Raw genomic sequence first — 24,741 nt, forward strand, 5'->3', positions numbered from 1 at the left:
CGAAAACTCTATATACTGGCGTCCACACAAAACCATGTAACTGGAGTTTCCCAAAATCTTCACTTTCGTTTGCAGAAAATGTCAATTTTAGTGATGTACAACTGCAGTTTCATGTGGATGACAGGTGTCAACGTATAAAAATAATTGCGGTTTCCCAGATTCCCAGCTACTTGTGGACATGGACTAAAACTTATTTTTTGAAGGGTTGTTTTAACATCTGATTTATACAATCAGATTAATAATCTCAAACCCAGAAGCCTTTATTTATTTACTGTCAGTTGTTAAAACTAGAACATTCACATTCTTCATTAGAGTTCCTAAACTGTTGAATACAAAAAAGGTGATACAGGCATCTAAAAATGAAACGTCTGTCTTTTCCATCACTTCACCATGTAATTTAGCACTGTCAGTCCTCATAACAGAAATAGAATAAATCTCTCCCATCAGAGCATGAGTATCAAGGAAACTGTGCAAAGGGAGTGGTGCTGAATAGAGCCAACATGTCTCTGGAATATTATAGGCGTTTTTTAAGGAAGTTGAATAACACCCTTGGAGCGCCGTGCTGAAAAGCTGAAAGGCAGAAAAATGCAGGAGCAGAGGTTTTGTGTGCCTTGAGACAGTAGTTTCAGAGGTCCCGGAAGTAAGATTCAACAATGTGTTACCTGGGGACACGGTGGGAGATGATACATGAATATGACAGAGCAAGCCAGGGAATGCTGGAAGAAAGAGTTAAGAAAGCTAAAGTCAGAAAGAGAAGAGAGATGGATGAGCTGTTGTTGCTTGTCCAAAGTGTCCAGAGAACTTGAGCCAGATTCAGGAAGAGGCACTGCTGCTGGAGGCTGATATGTGTGTGAAGGAAGTGGAGGGAGCGCAGGGGCAGGAATCACCCTGCAGGCAGGAAAAGGCCTGTGGAGGTGGTGGCGGGGGTGGAGGTTGAGGGTCTCGGCTCCTGTCTGATAGCTGTTTGTGCTACACACACACTCACACATACAGAAATACACACACACTCAGACACACTCACGCAGCTTGTATCCATGAAAGTTTTTGTTCCCATAAGTGAGAAGGAGGTGGGACACAGAAAGAGAGCTCAGGGGCTGCTGGTGCCAAAGCATGCAAACGAGCACTTAGTGTGGAAGTTGGTTTAAACGTTTTGTGACATGTAGCAGAGCCGCTCTGCACACAATCCCTCTGACAAGTGCAGGCCATTGTACTTTTGTTTGAGTAAGAAAAACTTAATAATGGTGAGAAAAGGAATGTAGGTTTGGGTTCGAGAAATTCATTAGCCAGTTTGGTCCAGCTTTTGGTCTTTGAGGAGTTTTAACTTTCCATGGATGAAAGCCAAAACTTGGAGCCCTGACTGTTTTTAAGGTGGAAACACTGACTCCTTATGATTCTTTCACATCGATTCAGACGGTAGTCAGCAAACCACAAGGAAAAGTAACTCAGATAAGACTGAAAGAGGATATCAACGTCAACAATTGATTGTCTTTTTTAGAGAACACAGGGCAGCTCACTGTCACGTCAGTGAATATATTGTTGCCCACACATTTTTGAGGGACTGTAAGATTTATTTGCACTCAGCTACAGTGCACCTGCTCTGTTCATAATCCAGTTCTCAAAAGATTCCCTCCCCTGTAGAGTATGATTGAACAAAGAAACAAGCATGTCAGACCAGACTTCTTCAACATGTTAAGCATGGGTATCGATCAAGGGGCAACCTCGAGAAATGGACCATGCCATGCATTCTTTATCCATAAAGTCCAGTTCAGTCCAGTTGGCCAGTGTGACCACAAGTGTACCGTGCTCAGGCACAGTACACTTCTCTGCTTTGGCACACTTTGGAGAGGTACGCTTCAGAGCGATATACCTCATGCACAAGCACGAGTATGTAAGGCACAATGAGGACATGACAAAAAATCCATGATGTGTCATGGCTAGGACCACTTCTTTCGACAATCATTTTAAGCAAACGCAAGGGTGTTAGAGGGCTGTGTTTAGGAATGGGTATCGAATTAGGTACTTTTAAAGGTACTGACCAAATTTTGTCTGTGTTACTAAGTACCATGTTTAGGTACCTCAGCGCATTCTTGTGACTGTGAGAAAGTGGAAGAGTAGACAATTTTCCATGCTGGGCATAAACACAGCATTGTAAGGTCATATAGAAAAGAAAAAAAAAATTGAAAAACTTCTAGATTTCATCATTAAACAAATTAATATTCATTACCACACAAACACACAAAAGTACTGAAAATTGGTACTGTTGAGTACTGATATCGATTGCCAGGTACCTGGAATCTGTACCATATCGTTTCATATGTGAAAGGAACCCATCCCTAGCTGTGTCAGAACAAAACAACTTAACATGAGCCAAAAGTCACTGAAGACGTAGCCATGCTCTCTGTGTTCTCCAGTGTGTTGATTCTGATGAGACCACGCTTCTTGTAAAGAGACGCTTCACAATGACGTAGGCAGGCCATGCGTATGCCTAAAATCTGGTTCATATTGGAGTAGTGTGATGGTGGGCCGTACCGGCCAGCAGGCCAGCAGGCCGGTACGGCGCTGCAAGGGGGGCAATCATCCCCTGGACCTGCAGTTTGTCGAGCATCCACTTGAGGCCAACACCAGACACCAAACATCACATACTCACCAAGCCACAGTCTAACATCTTCCCCCACAGTCTGTGGTATAATGGGACATCCTGGGCTTTTGCTGTCAACCACAAGTGGACGATTGAGGATGTGTAGTTTTTCGTACTTCTGCACCTGAGGTCACCTATTAGTTTTTCGCACTGCCAGAGGTTTCAAGTAACTAAGTAAAAATACTTTGTTACCTTACTTAAGTAGAAATTTTGGGTAACTATACTTTACTGAAGTAGTTATTTTTTTAGCTAACCTCGTTACTCCCTTTTCATTTTGGCTTGTTTTCATTCCAGCCTGTCATTTAAAAAAAAGAAAGATCAACACAAACACACACAAAAAATAAAACCTATCAAGATAAATTGCACCATTCACAAGAGTGAATTGGATTGTGGTTGGATGAGAGGTTTAAAAGTAACACTGCCTGAGCATGAGCCAGGATAATGGGGCACAGTGAAGGTCTAACTTGAACATTTATTTAACCATCGCCAGGTCAACACACTGTGCGTCATGAAAGTCATTTAACATGAAGAAGACCCAGTGCTGCACTCTGCTGGCACAAAACAGGAAACAGCACATATTAAGTACGGTGGCTCTAATGGTAAATACATAATAATTATTCAGAAAATTATCCACAGTAGCCTTAAATTACTTATGCTTTGGTCCAGCACTAAGTGGAAATTAAAATGAATTTGACTTACTTGTGTTAGTGTCTAAATAGAGTAATCAAACATTTTGGCGAGCCTATGTTAGTTTGGAGCGATCTAGTCTGTGTTAGTAAGACCCTACTGATCAACTCCAGCTGCTCCAACGTTAACATTTTAACAACACTTATAGCTGCTAGCTTTTGTCCTTAATAGCATTGGTTCCCTTTACATTTATTTTACTTTTATATTATTTGTAGTTTTGAAACCAGTACCAGTATCCTACTGTCTATACTTTTACTTGAGCAATGAATGTGAAAACTTTTGACACCTCTGCCCAATGCCATAAAGTAGATTGTCTGATTTCCACCAGAAGCCATTTCAGGGTAGTACTCAAGAGAAAACATAATTATCATCGCCTTTTGGGGTAAATTCATTCTTAAAAAACTGCCAGATGTCGTAAAACACAAGTTCCTTTTTACCCACCACGAATCATCTGGCATTTTCTTCTGTTTTTGTAAGACACTTTAACGCTGTCTTTAAGAGGAGCAATTTTGTTTATAGACTTTAATAAAATTAAAGTTAAAGTTGTACAGTGTACGAACTTTAATAGTGTGTCAGCTGGAATTATTTTTCAGTTCGCTCAATATCTCAGACCTGGTTTCTACATTGATCTTCACAGTATCCAAGTTTATAAAAATCTGTTTTTAAGTGTTTTCGTGGCTTCCTTCCAACAACCTCTTACCTACCAACTTTGCAAGCAGCCAACAACGAAATGTGAGCAAAGGTTTCCAGCTGAATCCTGTGTACCCCTAAATAATTCCCTACTGTACAGACAAGCTGGTGCCCTGCAAAAAGAGAGAAATGCAGATCCAGATCTCTGCTGAAAGCCAAACCTTAAAAGGTAGCAGTGGTAAATCTTGCCATATCACCAACACATGAGACGTTTCAAACACGCATTCCTCACTGAACCCTGCAGCACTCTCACTTCATGCATAAATATTCTAACAGAAATCACTGAGGGATTAGAAAAATTCACAGTTGGATCTTATTAAAAGTGCGTTGACTTTACATGACTCTCCCAAAGTTAGCAGATCTGCATTAACTCTGCAGAGGTGCAACACAGTGAGTCACCACACAGGGTGTGTTTTTGTGCTTATGGGAGCATATTTCTAAAGTGAGTTTATCTGTCAGCAAACTGCTGGAGTGTGCTCACAGGACTGTGACATCCAAAACAAACACATAGGTAATGCATAACAAGACATTTGGATAAATCATTTTCTTCACAAAGCAAAGCATTAAGGTCACGAGTTGACCATGGGATCTTATTACCGAGGTTAGAAAAGTGGGTGGGAGTCTCTGGGACTGCTTTAAGCTGGTTCAAGTCCTATCTTGAGAACACAACTTTCTTTGTTGAAATTGGTAATTGTGTCTCAGACCAAATGACTCTGATCTGTGGGGTTCCCCAGGGTTCAATCCTGGGACCCCTATTGTTTAATTTGTACATGCTTCCATTAGGTCAGCTAATACGTAGCTACACCACAACTATGCTGATGACACTCAGATTTACATGTCAATGACAGCAGGCGAACATGGGCCTGTAGATTCACTCTGTCGCTGCGTCGAACAGATCAGTGTGTAGATGTAGAACAATTTCCTCCAGTTAAACTGAAATAAAACTGAAACCATCGTCTGAGGACCACAGAAACAAAGAGAAAGGGACATCAGTCACCATAAGACTCTCTCTCTAAATGTGAGTAACTAGGTTAGAAATCTAGGGGTGATATTGGACTCAGACCTGAACTTTCACAGCCACATCTGATAATAACATCATTGGCTTTTTACCATCTTAAAAACATTGCCAGGATTAAAGGAATAGTGTCTAAACATTACTTAGTGAGACTGAATTATGCATTTGTCTCCAGCAGGTTAGATTACTGTAACGGCCTGCTCACTGGACTTTCAAAACGAGCTGTAAGACAGCTGCAGTACATTCAGAACGCTGCTGCTTGAGTCCTGACGAGAACCAGGAAAATAAATTAACTGTACTTTTTACTTGTGATTCCTTATTTGACATATTGTGTAGAAATTTGGGGAAATAAATATAAAATGAACCTAGATCCAATAATTAAACTACAGAACAGAGCTATTAGGTTAATAGATCCTACAAATCAGCTTTCTATCAGATCACATACGTTAAAATTTCTGGACATTGTATATCTAAAATCATTAGAAATTATTTTTCAAGTAGTAAATAAGACAATTCCTGTTTCAATTCAAAAATTTTAAAGCTGGTATTTTTTACTTAAGGGGGTTGGTAATGTTTGAAACTCACAAAGTCAGGACTAATTTCAAATACAGATGTGTGCCAGTTTTGGGTGTAAAGTTATGGAATGAACTAAACAATGAAATATAGATTTGTAATTCTATGTTGGTTTTAAAGAAAACCTTGAAATCTAAAATCATCAAAGTTTACAATGAAGTTTAATTGACTTCAATTTCTCAGTTTAGGCCATCATGTGTTTTGAAATAATGTAAAAGTACGGATGTTTATTGTGAATTATTCCGTCATTCCTATGGTGGTGCAGGGTAGGCTAAAATAAGCCTTGGGGCTTCACCCTATCCCTTTTTCGGTTGCTCTTTGTTTTCTTTTCTTTTTTCTTCTGTTTTTTTTTTTTTTTTATAACATGGTTTTATTTTATTTTTTGGTTTGTAAACCGAAATAAAGCATTCATTCATTCAGTCATTCAGTCATTCATTTATTCATTCATACGACCATATTAGTCCAGTGCTCAGGTCTTTGCACTGGCTTCCTGTGGCTCAGAGAATAGACTTTAAAACAGCTCTTGTGTACAAGTCTCTTCATGGTTTAGTGCCAAAGTACATCTCTGACATGCCAGAGCCATTTGAACCAACTCATTCTCTGAGAACCTCAGGTAGGGGTCTCCTGCTGGTGCCCAGAGTCAGGACTAAACACGGTGAGGTGTTCTGGTTTTATGCCCCTAAAATCTGGAACAGACTTCCTGAAAATGTGAGACAGGCCCCAACTCTGACAATGTTCAAATCACGGCTGAAACAGTTATATTTTTGCTTAGCATACAACAACTGACAGGATTTTATCTGCACTCTCCTCTTTTAATTTCATGAATCACTTTTAGTTTTTATAGTGTGATTTTATGCAATGACTTTGTTTTGCCTATTGTGATTTTCTTTTCTTTTAGCTGTAGAGGAGGAGGAGTGAAAAGCAGAGAAACTGCACCTTTCTGAACCATCAAAGACAGAAACTGGGCGCCTTAAAGAGTCGATTTCTCCCTCATACACAGTATTACACCTGCAGAAGGTGGCACGAGCTCAACCCAAACACACACTGATTTGCTTTCCACTGTGTGTTGGAGTAATGTTACAGCAAGAAGCGCAGAGTTAGGAAACTGTTTTATTAGATTAACTCTAAAGAAACTTGAATCAGCTCTGAGTTGAATCTGGGACATCACGGCAGCAGAATAAAAGACACGAAGGAGTTTTGTATGCAGGAGCACCATGTTGATTAGTCAACCTGAAGCTGGGGGAGCATTCCAACTTAATGTGTCAGTCATTACAACTAAAGAGCACTCAGAGGATAACGGTGAATTTAAATCAGATTGCAGCTGTTTGGTTAACAGATTCAAAACAGATGTGAAGAGAGCCTCACTCATATTATCACATTTCCAGATGGAGGCCGCATATGGACGCACAAAAAATGTGAGCAATGTGCTAGCATCACCTTGTAAAATTCACACTCAGGTGGCTGATAATCATAAAGGTTACAGTGGGGGGATTTTTAAGAGGCCGGTCTGCTGAGCTCCTTGGATTGTTCCTTACTGATAGTTACTACAATACCATCTCGCAGGCTTGTTTATCACACAGCTCTTCCTCAGACGGCCCATTGTTTTGTACAGTGCGACACGTGTTGTTATTTCCCTCGTCTCAAGAGAATGAGGCTTTCCCATCTTCCCCACAAAGGGGGCCTTGATCTAAGACCCCCACCACTGAAGTGAGAGGACAAACAGTAAACACCATAAGGTGGAAGAAGTTGGGGAAAGTCCAGCTCTGTGAGTGCTGCTGATGACTTCGACCTTGTTTATGTCTGCTGTAAATGAACTGGAGAGATAACCAACAAACTATTCAACTATTAATATTCAAGTTACTGCTATCTTTGTTATCTGTGGGTCAGAGACTGACTTTAGCAAAAGGCCACTACACTGGTAATTGGAGTCCTTGGACTTGAAAATGTGATAGATTCTCGATATTGTCTATTGATATCAGATGTGTTTTTTAAAACAAATATAAATAGTTTCTCGTTATTTTTCCTACCTGGACAAGGTCATGCCAGAAAGATTATTTTATCTTAATTTGATATGAAGCGTTCTCAGGTCAAAGTACTGCAGACACTGAACACTGTGGCCTGTTAAATTAAATACTTTGTGTAGCAGAAAAGGGGTTTGTACCTTTACTTTCAACTACATTTCACTTGTTTGTAACTACTTAAAAATGTTGCAATCTGTATTTTCAGAGAAAAAGGAAAAAAAGATAGCATTTACATGGTCATTTTGCACTCAATTTTGGATTTTGCCATCATATTTTTGTACATTTGCAACACACACTCCTGTGTCAGGAACTGGAATGGTAATAAATGGGGGAAACTGCGTGCTTAAACCAAGCGGCAACCTCTGGGCTGAAAATATGAGGCAATATGAAAGTACTAGAATCAGCGGTTTGTCGAGTCTGGGTTTAGATTACTCGAAACCACACTCACAAACGCCAAAAAATGCCATAAAACGCCATAAAACGCCAAAAAAGCAAAGAAAAAAAGTCACTTTACAGTAGAAATAAACATCTTTACTGCCTGGTACAAAAATATCTCTCATCTGAATAGTTATTTTTTGCCAAACTCAGCAGTTTAAAAGATATGAAGAATGCAACTTCAGCTTAGCTCAGCTCACGTGACTGACAGGCGACCTACTCTAAGGTTTGAACTTATTGGCTCCACCAAAGCTAAGGAGCAAACAATGAAGTAGCCTACACTAAATCAAATTACAGTTAGCTAGAAGTTAGCTTCTTTTATCATGTTGTGTAACAACATCAAAATTTAAAGTTAACAAGGAATTGAATAAATGTTAGCATCTAGCTATTTTACTTGATGTGGGGTGAGGTTAGACCCTCCTAAGAAATGGTAGTTGCGACTGTATCTCTGCAACACATGTTCTTCTGTATTCAAGGGTAAAACCTTAGAAAAAATGGAGTTAACCACAGTTAGTTAGCAAATTAGCTAGCAACTGAAGTGTCATAAGACCTTTTGTTAGCATTCAACTTTGTCTGAGGTAACGTCAATGATATCTAGCAAACATAACAGTAGACCAGTTAGAAGTTATTTTTTTTCTCGGTTACTTCTTTTATATCCTGTATCCTAAAATGATCAAACTGTGGTGTTAAAAAAGAGATTAGTCAGATGCTAGCTTGAGCTGTTCTCTGAAACCTAGGCCCCATTCACACGACAATGTTTCATCTAAAACACTAAAACGCAGTGAAAAAAAATCCAGCAGATTGAGCAGCACAAGCACAACACGGTAGTTTGCGACGTTTGTAACAACGGTACTGTTGTCCTGTTGTATGTGCTCGCACAAAGCGGAGTATGACGTCAGTGTTTCCACTGAAAATGCTGGCTTACTCTTTACATGGCAACGGTGTCAGCAGCGTTTCAGAAAAATCCCACTCTGGAGGCTGTTTTCAGAAGTTTGCGTTAACAGGGTTCCTACAGCTCAAGCCAAGTTAAATTTAAGACTATTTAAGACTTTTTTGAGACCGTTTGAAATCAATTTTAAGACAACGTTGACAACGAACCACAATTGCAACAAACAAAAAAAATACCACATGATTTACCTGGGTGAGAGGCCATTTTAACCCAATGTTTATTTTAAATAAAACATCACTTTTTGTCTTCTTTTTAACCCCATTTTTACAGCTTTATGCCTATTTTGCCCCCCATTCATCATTTTTTGCCCACTGTCATAAAACATTTTTGTAATTTTTATATGTTTTTTTTTTAATTTAATATCAAATTTAATTCCCAATTTTGCTGCCAAAAACTATTTCCTAAGCTACTTTTGGATTTTTTTGAAAATTTTTCCCTTTTTTTTTTTTTTTTTTTTCAATTTCATACCTATTTTGCACCTATTTATTATCCTTTTTCCACTTTCATAACATTTTTTGCCCAGTTTTTGCAATTCTTATCCCTTTTTTGACCTTTATTCATACACTTTGTCCCTCTTTTGGACCATTTTTATCTTTTTAAGCCCGTTTTTATACCTTTATTCCTATTTTGCCCCCATTATTATTATTTTTTACCACCGTCAGAAACACTTTTGGAATTTTTACATGTTTTTTGACATTTAATTTCAAATTTAATTTCCAAGTTTGCTGCCATAATCAATTTTCCTAAGCCGCTTTTGGATTTTTTTTTTTTTGGGCCAATTTTTCACCTTTTTTTTCCCTCTCCAGGCACTGTAGTTAAAACCAAGACATGCGTCTGCTCTGAAAGATCCTGGTGCAGCCACATCACTGCTTTGTTAGTTCTGCTTTTGTGATTGCACGATGTTGCCATGACAATAAATCAGTGAATTCTTTTTGAAAAATATATACATTTTGCTAAATATTTTTTTAGTTCAATCTAACATAAATCTTATTAATGTGGTTAACTTTTTAAGACTTTTGAAAATTGGATTTAAGACATTTTAATGCCAATTAAGGCCTTATTTTTAGAATTATGAATTCAATGCCTTTTAAGACTTTTCATGGATCCGCGGGAACCCTAGTTTAAGGTCGGCTGAAACGTGGTTTCCATGTAAACGCAAGGCTGAAATGCAACAAAACTTTTGTGTTTCAGCCTAAAACAGTTGCTGTGTAAATGGCCCCTTAATTACTGACTAGCTAATTAGCTAGACCAGGGGTTTTCAAACTGACATGGCAAATACTCCCTTCAACATTAGCCTGTGGCGGGGACCTCCTTACAAAATGTCCCAAATTTTTCAGACATCATCAAGAAAATTATTTTGAATTCACATAGCTTCCCAAAAATGTCTCTTCTTTCTACCATAAAGTAATCAATCTCTTTTTAGAAAGTCTTTTATCACTTCTGTGATTACCCTATGGTGACCCTGCATAGAGCAGGACCCCAACTTAAAAATAACAATGAGCCTAAACTTGAGACATGGGCCTTGTTTGTCTAAAAACAAGTTATCAAATAATAATTCACCTTTGAAATACATCATTGATCGTCCATCACCCTATTTTTGAAACTTCAAACACTTTAAAGCAGCACTCAGAAGAAGTGGAGCCTGTTTGAATAGCTGTTCGAGTACCATTTTCTAATCATTGACTAAGCCTTTGTTAAAGATGCTGAGACCAAAGATAACAGCCCAACAGTCGGCAAACAGCCCCTGATAACCACAGTAGGAAACCCCAGTGCTCCTTTCAGACGATGCTGAGTTATCATTTTGCCGTCCCAGCCTGTCCTCGTCCCTGTCATCTTTCCTAAGACATGCAGCTGAAGCATCCTGAGCACAGGAGGGAGGGAAGAAAGGAAGAGTACCAGAGGAAGATGTTAAAGATGCGCTCAGCTCTGCCCAGTGCTCAGGAAGTGGCCCTATTGTTTTCAGGGTCACCTCGCTTTTCCTCTCAGAGCTCTGTTCTCTCCCCTCGGGCTGGACGTCTTAAATAAACAGCCCTCCTTGTCACCGCTCACTGTATCTTGTCTGATTTCCTCCCACATGTAAAAAGGGCTGAGAAGAGGGTTTACACTGTAGATAAACAGAGAGAGGTGTGGTGGCTGGCAGGCATACAAACAAAACGACAGAAAGACGCACACGAAGCAGATATCAAACAAGATTATTGGCACACTCACTGGAACCAACTCTATGCTAGTATCCGCACAGAAACAGGTCAAACTGGTTGCTTATAGCTCAGTATGTAAATAAATACTAGCTGTTATAATATGCCGTGTTTTTACTTCTCTTCCTGGTGTGGTATCCAGCTCTGACCAGGTCTGCCGTGTCATTGGATAAAGAGGAGTAGCAGTAGGCGGGAGGGTGCACACCTTAGTTACAAAGTTAATCATTAACTCACCCTTCTGGGAAGCTGCTGCAGAGCACACCTCTTTCAACCTTTGCACAACATTTCTCCATTTTACACACAAAAGCTGAAGAAAATGTTGATTTGAAATGTGAGAGCAGACAAACAGCAGGTGGACTTGCTGGAAGCTGGAGGAGACGACACAGAGAGGTGACCAGGTAGGACTGGAAAATATGAGCTGGTGTAGACTGTGTTTGGAGTTTATCTTCATATCATATCTTGACGGAATTAGGTTTATCTTTTCAAAACATGCTTATGTGATAACCAAAGGATTGAAAATGCTAAATTGTGGTGAAAAATGTGATTTCAGTGAGGCTGAAGAGACCCAGATCTATTAAACCTTGGATGTAGTTTTGGGTTTCTTTGGATTGTGGTCTTACTTAGTCACTCATATAGAAACTCTGATGTACTTCAAATATAAATCACCTTTTTTGCTGCTGTAGCAACTTTTTATAACAAGTTAGATGATTGTATTTGGACTAGATGTTTAACAAACTGACCCCTGCACCTGTTGCTGTTTTCACCCCAAACAAACACGCTCCATTGACTTTCACTTCAGGTCTTCTTACACGATGAGGTCGACAATATTTGATCATTTTAAGGAGCTAGGTGCTAAAGCTAATATTTATGTGTTAAATACCCTCATCTGAAGTCATAAAGCAGGTCGTGATGTTGGACGTGGCTCTTGTTTCTCTGTTGACACTGCCATAATTCCTGTCCTGAGTGGCAGAGACCAAACACGGCACTTTGCTGGAGCTATCATGAACTTCCTTAAATTCAAATCAAAAAGAGAAACAGGTTACTGAACATGCAAATGTGTAGATTTCAGCCTGTCCAGGCTTGGTTAACAGTGTTTGAGTGAAATCTCGTCTCCGCCGCCTGTTTTTCAACTCACTGCACTCTCAGACATGATGCCATTATCCTCCACAAACAATGGCACGGCCCGACTCCTCCGCACATTTTCAAGGCAAGACACAAATACACATCTTGGCAGGAGGATCAGAGGGAAATAGGGAGGCTTGCTGCATGTTGCTCTGTGGATTATTGGGGTTTAGGTCAACTGAAGGACGGCGCTTTGATTTTCTGTGAATTTCTGTGGCTATTTGAGCTGGAGAGAGGGATGTTTGCTTAGACAAGTATGATTTGTTATAAGAAGATGGTTAAATTTGACACTAGAAGAGCTTTTCAGATTGTGTTTGATGTCCGTCCATTACTTTTTTCTTTTATCAAATCAAATATAAAAAGTTTAAGTGGTGAAAGTGCTGTCAAACCAAACAAAGTAAGAAAAGAGGGCTAATACTTTCAGAACTAAAAGAAAAAGGAAAGAAAGAAGGAGTAGTTTAAGTCAATCAAGTTAAGTAGGCCCCTTGAAATGATCATCTACTGACTAGTTAACCTATGTTTAACCAGGGTTGAAGGTTAACCCTTGGTGGCATAGATTCAACAAGGTCCTGGAAACATTCCTCAGAGAGTTTGGTCCATATTAACATGACAGCATCACACAGTTGCTGCAGATTTGTTGGCTGAACATCCATGATGAGAATCTCCCGTTCCACCACATCCCAAAGGTGCTCTATTGGATTGAGATCTGGGGACTGTGGAGGACATTTGAGTACAGGGAACTCATTGTCATGTTGAAGAAAGCAGTCTGAGATGATTCCAGCTTTATGACATGGAGCGTTATCCTGCTGGAAGTAGCCATCAGAAGATGGGTACACTGTGGTCATAAAGGGATGGACATGGTCAGCAACAATACTCAGGTAGGCTGTGGACTTTAAACCATGCTCAGTTGGTACTAAGGGGCCCAAAGTGAGCCAAGAAAATATCCCCCACACCATTACACCAGCAGCAGCCTGAACCGTTGATACAAGGCAGGATGGATCCATGCTTTCATGTTGTTGACGCCAAATTCTGACCCTACCATCTGAATGTGGAGCAGAAATCCAGACTCATCAGACCAGGCAACGTTTTTCCAATCTTCTGTTGTCCAGTTTTGGTGTTGCTGTGTTAATTGTAGCCTCAGTTTCCTGTTCTTAGCTGACAGGAGGGTCACCCGGTGTGGTCTTCTGCTGCTGTAGCCCATCTGCCTCAAGGTTGGACGTGTTGTATGTTCAGAGATGCTCTTCTGCAGACCTCGGTTGTAACCAGTGGTTATTTGAGTTACTGTTGCCTTTCTATCAGCTCCAACCAGTCTGTCCATTCTCCTCTGACCTCTGGCATCAACAAGGCATTTTGTCCCACAGAACTGCTGCTCACTGGATATTTTCTCTTTTTGGGACCATTCTCTGTAAACCCTAGAGATGGTTGTGGGTTAACATCCCAGTAGATCAGCAGTTTCTGAAATACTCAGACCAGCCCGTCTGGCACCAACAACCATGCCACGTTCAAAGTCAGGCAGATCGTCTTGACCATTGTCTACAGGCCTAAATGCACTGAGTTGCTGTCATGTGATTGGCTGATTAGAAATTTGCGTTAACGAGCAGTTGGACAGGTGTGCCTAATAAAATTGCTGGTGAGTGCATGTATTCTGCATTTTAGCCTGATTGCCAGTTTATGCAGACTTGAAACCCTACAGCTCATATGCAGCTTAAGTCACAGATTTGCAAATGACATGATCTTTTCCAAAATCTACAAGGTATTTGTTGTCCCTCAATGTAATCTAATCTCATTTGTCTTGTTCTGTGGAGACTTAGACTTTAGATATTGAAACACATAGGGTTAAATAGTTGAGACAGTAATGGAGCAGTGTAAATAACACTGTGTATCAAGCCATAATTCCTCTGAGCACACATTGTTCTTTACACTTCATCAACTTCTCTCCACCTTTGCCTCCATCACACGAACCACAGCCACACATTCGACACCTGACAACACAAGTATGAGTCATAACAATCTGCTTCAGTAAGTACTGTTAGGATATCTACAGCTTAAATGTTACCCAGTATAAGTAAAGTGTAATGAACATGCTTTAAATTTGCACTTTAAGGAAACTATTTGAGCACTAATTTTCAACCACCACACAAGTTGAACTCTGCATCATTAAATTTCAAACCATAAAATTGCTCATGGTTAATTTGCCTGTTCAAAGGAAAGTGATCACGCTCCATAGGCAGAGAATAATTTGGATGTTTAATTCAGTTTGATGACAGAAAGAACATTTTCCGCCCCGTGGCCATCATTAGTGTCTGAAAACTGACACTCAACCCACAATGTGGAGCACTGGAACAAAGAATGACTGAGAAAAACTGACTCTGCCTTTGAGAGTACCATTCAGACAACGATGCAAATGAATCCCTCACATGCGTGTTCATATACAAACAAATGTAGAGCTCACAAACACAACTACTTCTGACACACATAGATTCCCAGCTCCCAGGCTCCTCTCTCAGTGCTGCCAGTCCTGTGCTGCTTGGTGTGTATATTGTGCTGTGCTTCGCCTGTGTGAGGACAGAACAGGAAGAGATAAAGGCGGCCCTGTCAGTGTGTTTACAGCCAACACTGCTGAAGAGAATAGCTGTAGAAGACGAAGAGGAAGAGGCCTAATGGCTGGCGCTAAGCAGCTGGATCCCACTTGCTGTGAAAAGTCACCTCAGGGCCAAGAAAGAGAAAGAAAGGGATACACAAAACCTAATCTGGAGCGCAACAGACAGCAACAGCCACATTCTGGAGATTAGAGTGTGAGGGTCAAACATAACCGGAGTCAACCATTAGCCTGTGGCTCTGCATTTCAAACTATGTGTCTTAGAAACAAGATTCAAGTCATATTAATTCAAATCTAACAGAAAAATTATTCCAAGTCTCTTTCTTTAAAATCCATCAGTTCATCAGAGTAAACATCACAGTGATGGTCAGAGCTTTACTGAAATGTCTGTTAGCATATTGAGCTAATTCACCAGATTTCTTATTCTTTCAAAGCAAGTATCTTAGCCTTTTGAGCTGAATCATTACGTGAACTTTATTTTGAAAGTTAGACGAGAAAATCAGTTATCCTTTCATGTTAATTGTTTATTTGGATCCCCATTAGTCATGTCTTGAGTGGCGACTACTTTTCCTGGGGTCCACACTCATACAAATGTAAATTAAACAAAAGAACAGTCCAAAACCGAATAAATAAAAAATGAGAATAAGTGGAAGCTCAATCACAATCAATTACAAATTCAAGAGCACTAATATAAAACCTATTATAAATTTATGTATTCTATGTATTTATATTATTTTATTTTATTTTTTAAAAAGACAGCAGCATGACTAGACAATAACAAACAAGACAAGCATATGCATACAAATACGACCACACACTTATATGCACTTACACTTATTACCACATATTGAAAAGTTCATGAAAGTCTCTGTGACACAAGATATTTTTTTAATTTTGCTTTAAAAACAGTTCTCCTTGTAAGACTGGTAATGTCTAATGGGATTTAGTGTCAGAAGGAGGAAGAGGAAAACAACTTGGTGAAGCATGCCTAGTGTTGAAAACATGAATACTAGGTATAAAAAACAATTGATTTAACAAAATATTTGGCATTTTGGACATTGAAATATTCCTCAAAGAATAAAGCAGAGAAATCACCATCCTCTCTTTCATCAATGGCCAATCTACCTCATGTCTGAGTAGAAAGTGGGCAGTGCTAAAGTCATAGCCAGCTAGCCTAGCATGATTGCTGAGGGCAGGGGAGATAGCGAGCAGCTAACAGCCAGCGTTGGGTTAGTTACTCAAAAAAGTAATGCATTACTTGTTACTTTTTTAAAAGTAATACATTGCTTTACATCACTTAGTTGAATGTAATTAGTTACACTACTAGAAGTTATATTACTTTTTCATTACTTCATGACATTGCCATCACTGTCACTTCAACAGCAGTTCAATTTATAACTTCTGTACATCTCACTTTTAAGCTCTTTAATACAAAACAGTTGTGAAAATCAGCTCAAAAAGGCATCATTAATTTGACAAAGTATATTTAACAACGGCTACAAGGCTATTAATCCCTGCTTTAGCAAGTACTTACTGAAAATCAAGCCTGGGCTGCTTGGTTGGTGTCACCATCCTACTCCTTTTTTAGTGTCAATCAGGGGCTTTTTTAGTTGCTCACGTTGTGTTAGCACGTTGCCTCTGCAGGTGCTTGGAAAGACTTAACGCTGACTTGACGTCACTCTGCTGTCTAGACATGCACCAATCGATCGGTGCAGATTTCCTTAACTTTAGAGGATCAGTGATCGTCCCATCCTTACATATGAAGCTGATTTCATATTCCTCCGGGAAGGTCTGACAGCCAGCCATTGTTGCTTTTTGCTCTGAGACCTAAAACTCAGGACACTTTATTGGTTGTTTAAGTTAAAACATAAAGATTTTATTGTTTCACAGGTAATGTTCAATGATTCTCACTAAAATAAGATTGGAACATTAAAGGTATATGCTGTCAGTTATAAAAAATAAAAAATTAGAATCAGTATCGGCCCAAATCGGTATCGGCAGGTCAGGCTTTTTAAAGATCAGAGATCGGCCGGAAAATTGTGACTGTTGTAGCACCCCTACTAATGTCATATTTCTGTCCTTTCGTCCAACTAATTGGAAATATATTGGGTATTTCCAAGCCTCAAAGAATGGCCACTCTGACATTTTTGCTTTGCTTCTTCATGTGACCTTAGAACCACATCACATGACATGTGACGTGCGACTGAGGTCAGACACTGGTCAGACGAGTGTTCTGTCAGCCCCTGAGTGCAAATGCAAAAAGGCAGCTGATCTGTTTTGTTAACTAAAAGCAAACTTAAATCTTAAATTACAAACTTGTAGTCTCTGGAAAAGATAAAATATTGCAAAAAAAAAAAACATTTAAAAAAACAAAGCTGGTTACTTTTATACTTCCTGAATTAAGCAAACTACTAACACTGCACCAATAGGTAAGCTTTAGAGGTTAGCTGGTTTACAATGTTACATCTTTGTGTTAACTGACTAACGGTGTCCTGTTGTGGCTCCATGTTTCGCAAAGACATGAAAGTAGATCCACTCTTCTTATCTTCCCAAAGTCGCGACAGAATAAGAAAATCACAGACTTCTGTGGTATTTTTTTTTTTTCAAACCTTATGTAGATAGTATAGTATTCAGTTCAATAGGAAGCCGGATAAAATGTGACCAACCTGGTTTCAAACTACAGATAGTGATCTCTGACAGCTCTGGGAGGAAACCCATGCATGCAAATATCTGGCAAATTCACAAAAAGCCTCATTCAAAGGTCCTCTGTCTTTTAAATACAGGCTTTCTGTGGTGGACAGGTACATATTTGCATTCAGAGCATCAATGATGGGTTTGATGTTGACACACACTGACCACTGCAAGGTGAGGTGAAGAGAAACTGAATCCATGAGGCGATGAGGATCAGGAAAAAACGTTCTGAACCAAAGAGGGAAAGTATGCTTAGCTGGGTTTATGATACAAATTGAAAATTTACAAGATCAACTCCACTTTCGTGTTTTTACGGTGAATACAGAGCTAAAGATAGCAATACAATCAGCTTAGCTTTAAGTGTGTGTTTGCTTAGGTGTTCTTGTTCGTATGCAGTGCTTCAATGAAAAATGGTTTTCTGTGCAGACGTGGCGTTCTTGTGTTTTGTTTATTAGAAATTATACTACAAACTACTGGTCTGAGCATGAATACTCCAGTTTTTTCAGTAGTTTTTCCAAGACTTTTCAGTTTTAAATGAGGCCTCAAGCTCATGTTAAAGCTTAAGTAATGCTAAGATGAATTTGTAGAATGAAACTGAAGAGTAAAAGATTGAAACATATGTTAAAAAGTGTTGTGAGTTTCTGTCTGTGAGTTTTAAACATTTAATTTCATCCTTCGTTCATACCTTGATTAATTAATCTGTGATGTCTGACTATTAGAAGCCACAATATAATTAACTGTTTCAATTTAGGTCCAGAAACGTGGAAAGTTGTCTTTTAAAGATCTGTTTGAGCTCTGAAAGAAGCTGCAGACTCCAGCCTGAACCTGTCACAGCCTGAGGAGGGAGTGGAGCTGAAGTGTCGATCATGCACAATTACGCCATGATAGACCGGAGTTTTATGATTTTTCGTACCACGAGACGAGCACATAGGTTGTGATCTCATGTAAATGAACGTCTTCTGTTAATAAATAGTCATTTTTTCACACACAGTTCATGTTTATATGATTATATTGTGAGGAGTGAAATCTTCACAGTAAATCCTGTAATTAATACAGCTTCCTTAGAAAAAAAAATCCTTGCTTAAAGTTTGATCCAGTGTCCTCTATGTTCTCTGCAGAGACTTTTATCATGGACATGGGTGTGTATTAAAATCTGATAACAGCATTTTTGTTTTCAATTTTATTTTTTTGGGTAAACTGATAGAGGGAAACACATTTTTATATGGCTGCACTCCCGACTGACATGAAACTTGCGTACACAAACTCAGACCTGGCGTAGGATTTGAGCGTACCCAATGTCTATATTTAGATTGATAAATACTGATCTGTGCGTGGAAAGGAGCGTACACCCATTTTTCAGACGCACGTTTGATAAATGAGGGCCATTGTGTGCTATTGCCTCTGCCTCTTACTGATGGCACTGATAGAAGAGTTTGAGTATGACTGAGATAGCAGACACAATTTCCTTTGATTTTGGTCTTAATGCTAAGCTAAGCTAACAAGCTCTGGGATCTTATTAACAGTCGTCTCATGCTCTGCCAAAAAGTAAGTGTTTCATGTTACCCTGTTTGACCAAATGTTGGTCTTGGCCGAAGGTAAAACCTATTTGAGTCCACTCTTTGTCTTGTCCACAAGCTCAGGAACATGAGGTTTTTGCTGCAAAGCTTCATAATTTGCCTCATCCTCTCCAGTTATAAGATTAGATTTGTTTGTGGCTTCTGCTTTTTGGGAAAACAGTCTGAATCCAACCCAAATACACACACAGTGACTTTGTGTTTTTTTTTGTCGGCTAAACCTACAGAGGAAGGTCCTCCAGTGTGTGTGGCGTCCTGTTTGCGACACACTTTTCCTGTTGTGGAAGATATCCTCCTGAGCTCCTGACAGCTTGCTCTCAATTACCACAACTGGAATTTAAGAGGATCCAAGCAGCTTCTCCTCTTTTATGATGACACTCTCACTCTTCATACATACTAAGTGAAAATATTTAGGTCATTTGATTGTTCGTGTTCCCTTAGTGTGTGTGGCTCTGTTATAAAATATGCATTTACAGACACAAAGAGTCAAAAGGGATTCAAAGGCATGATGAACGTGGGATATAGGCCATTAGGGCTGATATTTTACTCACTATGTAAAAGAATCATACCAACTGTTTCTTTCTCTTTCCACTTCCTCTACAGCCTCATTTAAGAGCAGCAGGGGGGGACACAGCTCACACTTCCACTCCGAAAGAGAGTGACACTGCTGCCACCATCTTTCACTCGTGTCTGATCCAATGACTCTCCTGTCACTCAACCTTGCCACCTAGTGGAGCTCTGAGGATTCACCTCCCTCCTGGTCACCAGAACTCATCAAGTCAACTACCTCCCTCATCTGGGGAGATGCCTGCCCTGCAACATTCCCCTCAAATCCCATCCCTGCTTTGAGGCTGATACCACAATAACCATCATAGCACTTCACATCAAACATCGCAAGGAATAAAAAGCTTCTTCCAGGCTTTAGCTTCAAGAACAAGAGTCTGTTTTTTTTGGCTGACATATGTGTGACATTTACCCATGATCCTTGGTTTTATTCTGGAGTTGATGGTGCCCAAAAGCAAGAGGTAGTTCTCATCCAGCTGCACAGGCCGCCTGTAAGAGCCTGCACCACCAATAGCGAATCCAGATGGAATTACTATCAAATATCACACTATCTACAGCTACACCAACATCAGCACAGAATGGTAAGAAATCATTTTAATGTCAAACAAAAAAACAGTGACGCATTCTCTGAATTACTTGACAGCTGGTTTAAAACAAATGTTCAAGGATTAAATGTTATGTTTGTGGTCAGGCAGGGCTGTGATTTGGGAATTTAGGTGCTTTCAGCTCAAAAAAAAAAGATAACACATGTGAATGAGCAAACCAGGATGACACTCATCTTCCTCTCTTGCAGTCACCTATACAATACCTAGACCCAGATTTAAGTCTCACAACTGGGAGTTCCTAGTGGCCGTCCTGGCCTTGGCCGTCTCTGTCTCCCTCATCATGGCCCTGTTAGCTAAATGCCAGGTGGTCCGGCGTTACCTGGCCAGCTACAGACACACACGGCTGATGAACATAGACACCGTGAGCCAGTTTGATACATCAGGTTTGTTTGTTTTTACTCATAAAATAACTTTCTTCTTCTTGTGTTGTGCAAATTCTTCTAATGTCCATATCCTTAATATAAAGACAGCTTTTCCCTAAGTACAAGAACTATGGGGTATTAGACCAACACTCATGACCAGGGGTGTGCAACCTTTGCATCTAGGAGCAACCTAGGAGCCATTTTGCCTCAGCTCACCAGGATTAAAATCATTCAGGAGCCACAAAATCTACTTTATCATCACAATAAAGACATTAAAGTCTATACAAATCTAAACATAGTAAAAAATTTAGTATCTAAATATCTAAAAGAGAAGTTTTTTTGTGTTTGTGAAATTTTACATCTGATGTCGAAGTTTTTTTATTTTTAAGAAATTTACCAATATTAAAAAATAAAATAAAATGTAGCATCATATATTTTGTAAAATTGCAATACGTATGAAAAATCTATACATTGCAGAAATTTAAAAAATTGCAATTGAAAAAAATAATAATAAAAAAATAATTTACAAATAAATGTTTAAAAAAATTGCAGAAAAATGCATTTATTTGCAAAAAACAAAAATTGTTATTCCAAAAAATGCTGGACTTTAAAAAGATTCCAAAAATTTTCAAAAATTGCAAAATATTTTAAAATATTAAAATTAGAATAAATCGGAAAACTTACCAGAATTTAAAGATAATAAAATTTGCTAAAATAAAAAAAGCAAAATCTCCAAAAAATAGTTTTTTTCTTAATTTTTTTCAAAATGTCAAAATAAAAATTGAAATAAAAAAATGCAGATCTTTGAATAAAAAATCACAAAATATAAAAAAACTACAATTTGAATGGATTAAAAAAAAAGCCTGGTCAAAACAAAATGAAATTCGCTTAAATTAAAAAAAAATGCAAAATCTCCCCAAAAATTGGATTTTATTTTTTCAAAATGTCAAAAAATGAAATAAAAAATTGCTTATCTTAAAATAAAAAAATGAAAAAATCTTTTAAAAAATTAAAAACAATCCATACATTTTCCTCAATTTTGAAATTTCAAAATTTTGCAATTTTTTTTTAATAATTCAAATTTCATACATTTTTAAGGCTTTATTGACAGATCTGATGCATACTGAGTTCAAAAAAGTCATCAATACCATCTGTAAAAAAATTAAAAATTCTTTATTTCAATAAAACTTTGAAATGCTAGAAGGAGCCACTGCAAAGGAGTCAAAGAGCCATATGAGGCTCCAGAGCCACAGGTTGCAGACCCTTGGTTATGACAGTAATTGTGCATTCCTAATGTAAAGATATTTTTAATGATTTTTTTTTGTTTGTTTTGAAAAGGTTAATGTATGGCTGAATGGTATATGACCTAAAGAATCAATATGAACGATGCTGCTTGGCTTACAAATTGAAGCTATCATCAACTTTACCTTCTTCTCACCCTGATAAAGAAATTCTGCCTTTCAGCTGACTGTTTAAGTTTGACTATCAGTTGTCCATGTTGAGTTTCTGAGGACACCTTTTCTGCCTTTTTGTGTGCAAAAAAGCTCCAGGAAAAAACACAGCATCTGAAACATACCTTTGAGTCATGTTACTGTTGCTTCCCTCACTGCCTCCAGGTCACGACGTGGAGTTTGCCATGCAGAGTGGACGTGAAATCCACCCTCACTGTTTGCCTCCTGAGACTGATGAAGATGACGACGGCTTCATCGAAGACAACTACATCCCGGCCTGTGAGAGGGCGAGGGCTGAGAGAGCAGCGGAGAACATGGAGGACACAGACGACACGGAGGAGGAGATGGATGAGATTGAATTCTCCATCGCTTAGCCGGACTGCTTGAAGTAGCATTTTCACTCCTGATTGTTAATCTTATTCCAAGTGTGAATCACAAAAATGGGCTCATACTGGTTATGATAAGAAAATCAAACCAACTGTAATGAGCGCCTAAATATGAGGCAGGACAGAATGACTAATCATAAGGTGCTTTAACATGGCAGTGCTTCTCAGTGTGCAGTCTGAGGATGATTTGAGATTATCATAAAAACAATAGACGTTCATCATTTTTGTCATGCAGTAAATGTGTGCCAACATAAAAAGGCACTACATGTTCTTTTTGTTAAAATCAGGGTGGATTTCTGCCTTGTGAAAACATTTTTTTATGTTAATTGGAGGGTGGAATGGTTATTTAATGATCCATTGTTAATAAGAAAATTAAATCATCAGCCCTACACCTGTTGTGGGTTGATTGGGAAATGGTTGGAGGAAAGATCTGTAAGATATTTTAAAAGCAAATATAAAACAAAAACATTGCACTGCTTTGTTTTGTCACTGTAGCTAAGTTAAATGTAGCATGCATTGATGTGTAAAATTATTGAACATGGCCTGTTTTTAGATTATCTGAGGAGCAAAGAGGGTCAGTGGGACACTACACCATGACTTTGACAGACTGTCCTCAGAAACGGTCAGACCACTGCCACATTAAAAATGCAGGCTGGCTCATTCATGGTAAAAGCATTAGCCTACTTGTGATAACTTTCTACTGGGCTGCTATTTTTAGAAACACTATACTGGAGCTGGTGAATTCAGCACCACACTATTGGGGGAAAAAAAACGTGTTTTTAAATCAGTTTGACCTCATTAAAAGGAAAAGTGTCACCAGGACTTTCCACATGGGTCAGTAAGTCGTGTTTTTTAAAAATCGACACAGTGGTTGTGACAGGAGGCTCTCCTCACTTTGGTCACACTCTGGAATCATCACACTCACCTTTCCCTTTAAACTTTACAGCTCTGGTCTCAGCAGCAGTGATTAACTCTGACATTGTGCCTCGTAAAAGAGCCCGAGGCGTTTCAGGCCCTCAGAGATAGTCCAGCTGATGAGAGCGGTCTGACAGGTCTGTGTGAAGCTGTCAGGGAGGCTCTTCAACCCGGAAACACAGAGCGTCAAGTTATTGAGGGCGAGCCGGCGAGAAAACGGAAACTGGAGGGCCTTTCAAAATAAAAGCAGAATTTGAAACTTACAGCTTCATAAAATAGTTTAAAAATCCTTCATGAAAAAGAAAAAAAAAAAAAAAAAAAACCGATAAAACACAATTTCAAAACTATCCTAAACGCCTGCATTCATTTACAGATATTTTTATGAATTAGGCAATAAAAATAAAATTAGATATAAATGTTGTGATTAAAAAGGATGAGGCTTTTTGATCAAATCATACAAAATTATTGTATTTTATAAGCACAAAGTAATCCAGAAACTCTGTAAAACTTTTAAAATAACTTGTTACCTGACATAACATTATACAACAATTTACATTTTAAGTCAAATCAAATCAAATTTTATTTTTAAAGCACTTTTCATACATTAAAAACGTAGCACAAAGTGCTATTAATAATACTTGACCAAGTCGATGGTCACCACTAGACAGAAATATCCCAGCCAGAGCCAATCACAGCCCCCAGTGCAGAGGGCCCCCTGCTAAGGAAACACTGGAAATGAGATAAAAACATCAAACAAAACAAAACAAAAAACTATAAGATAAGATGTAAAAACACAAAACTACATTAACTAAGAAAATAAAAAGATATAAAAAGTGCTTAAAATAAAGTTTGGTAATTCAATAAATAAATAAATAAAATGAATAAATAAATCTATTAAATAGTAAAATGAAATAAAATATATAAATTAGCTAAATAGATATCTAAATGAATAAATACAATAAAATATTAGTTAAAAGCCAATTGAAATAAGTGACGCTTGAGTCTGCTTTTAAAAATATGCACATTCTAAGTAAAAGTTTAAGTGAAATTTTTAATAAGTCGGCTATTGAAAACTACTTCACACATATCAGCCTGTTGTCAACTTGATGTAGCCTACTGAAAACGTGAAATTAGTGCTTTTCTGATTTTAAATCTAAGTACCTTTAGCTAAAATAAAGCATTATCTCTGTAGAAAAATATATTGTTGTGTAAACTGTATGCATTATAATGAATAAAGCTTAAGTATCAAGGTGGGGAGACTTAAAAAAA

The sequence above is a fragment of the Halichoeres trimaculatus genome, unplaced genomic scaffold (assembly GCF_033239565.1).
Source record: "Halichoeres trimaculatus isolate MK-OKI-2021-1 unplaced genomic scaffold, fHalTri1.1 fHalTri1_scaffold_4, whole genome shotgun sequence".
Taxonomy (NCBI): Eukaryota; Metazoa; Chordata; class Actinopteri; order Labriformes; family Labridae; genus Halichoeres; species Halichoeres trimaculatus.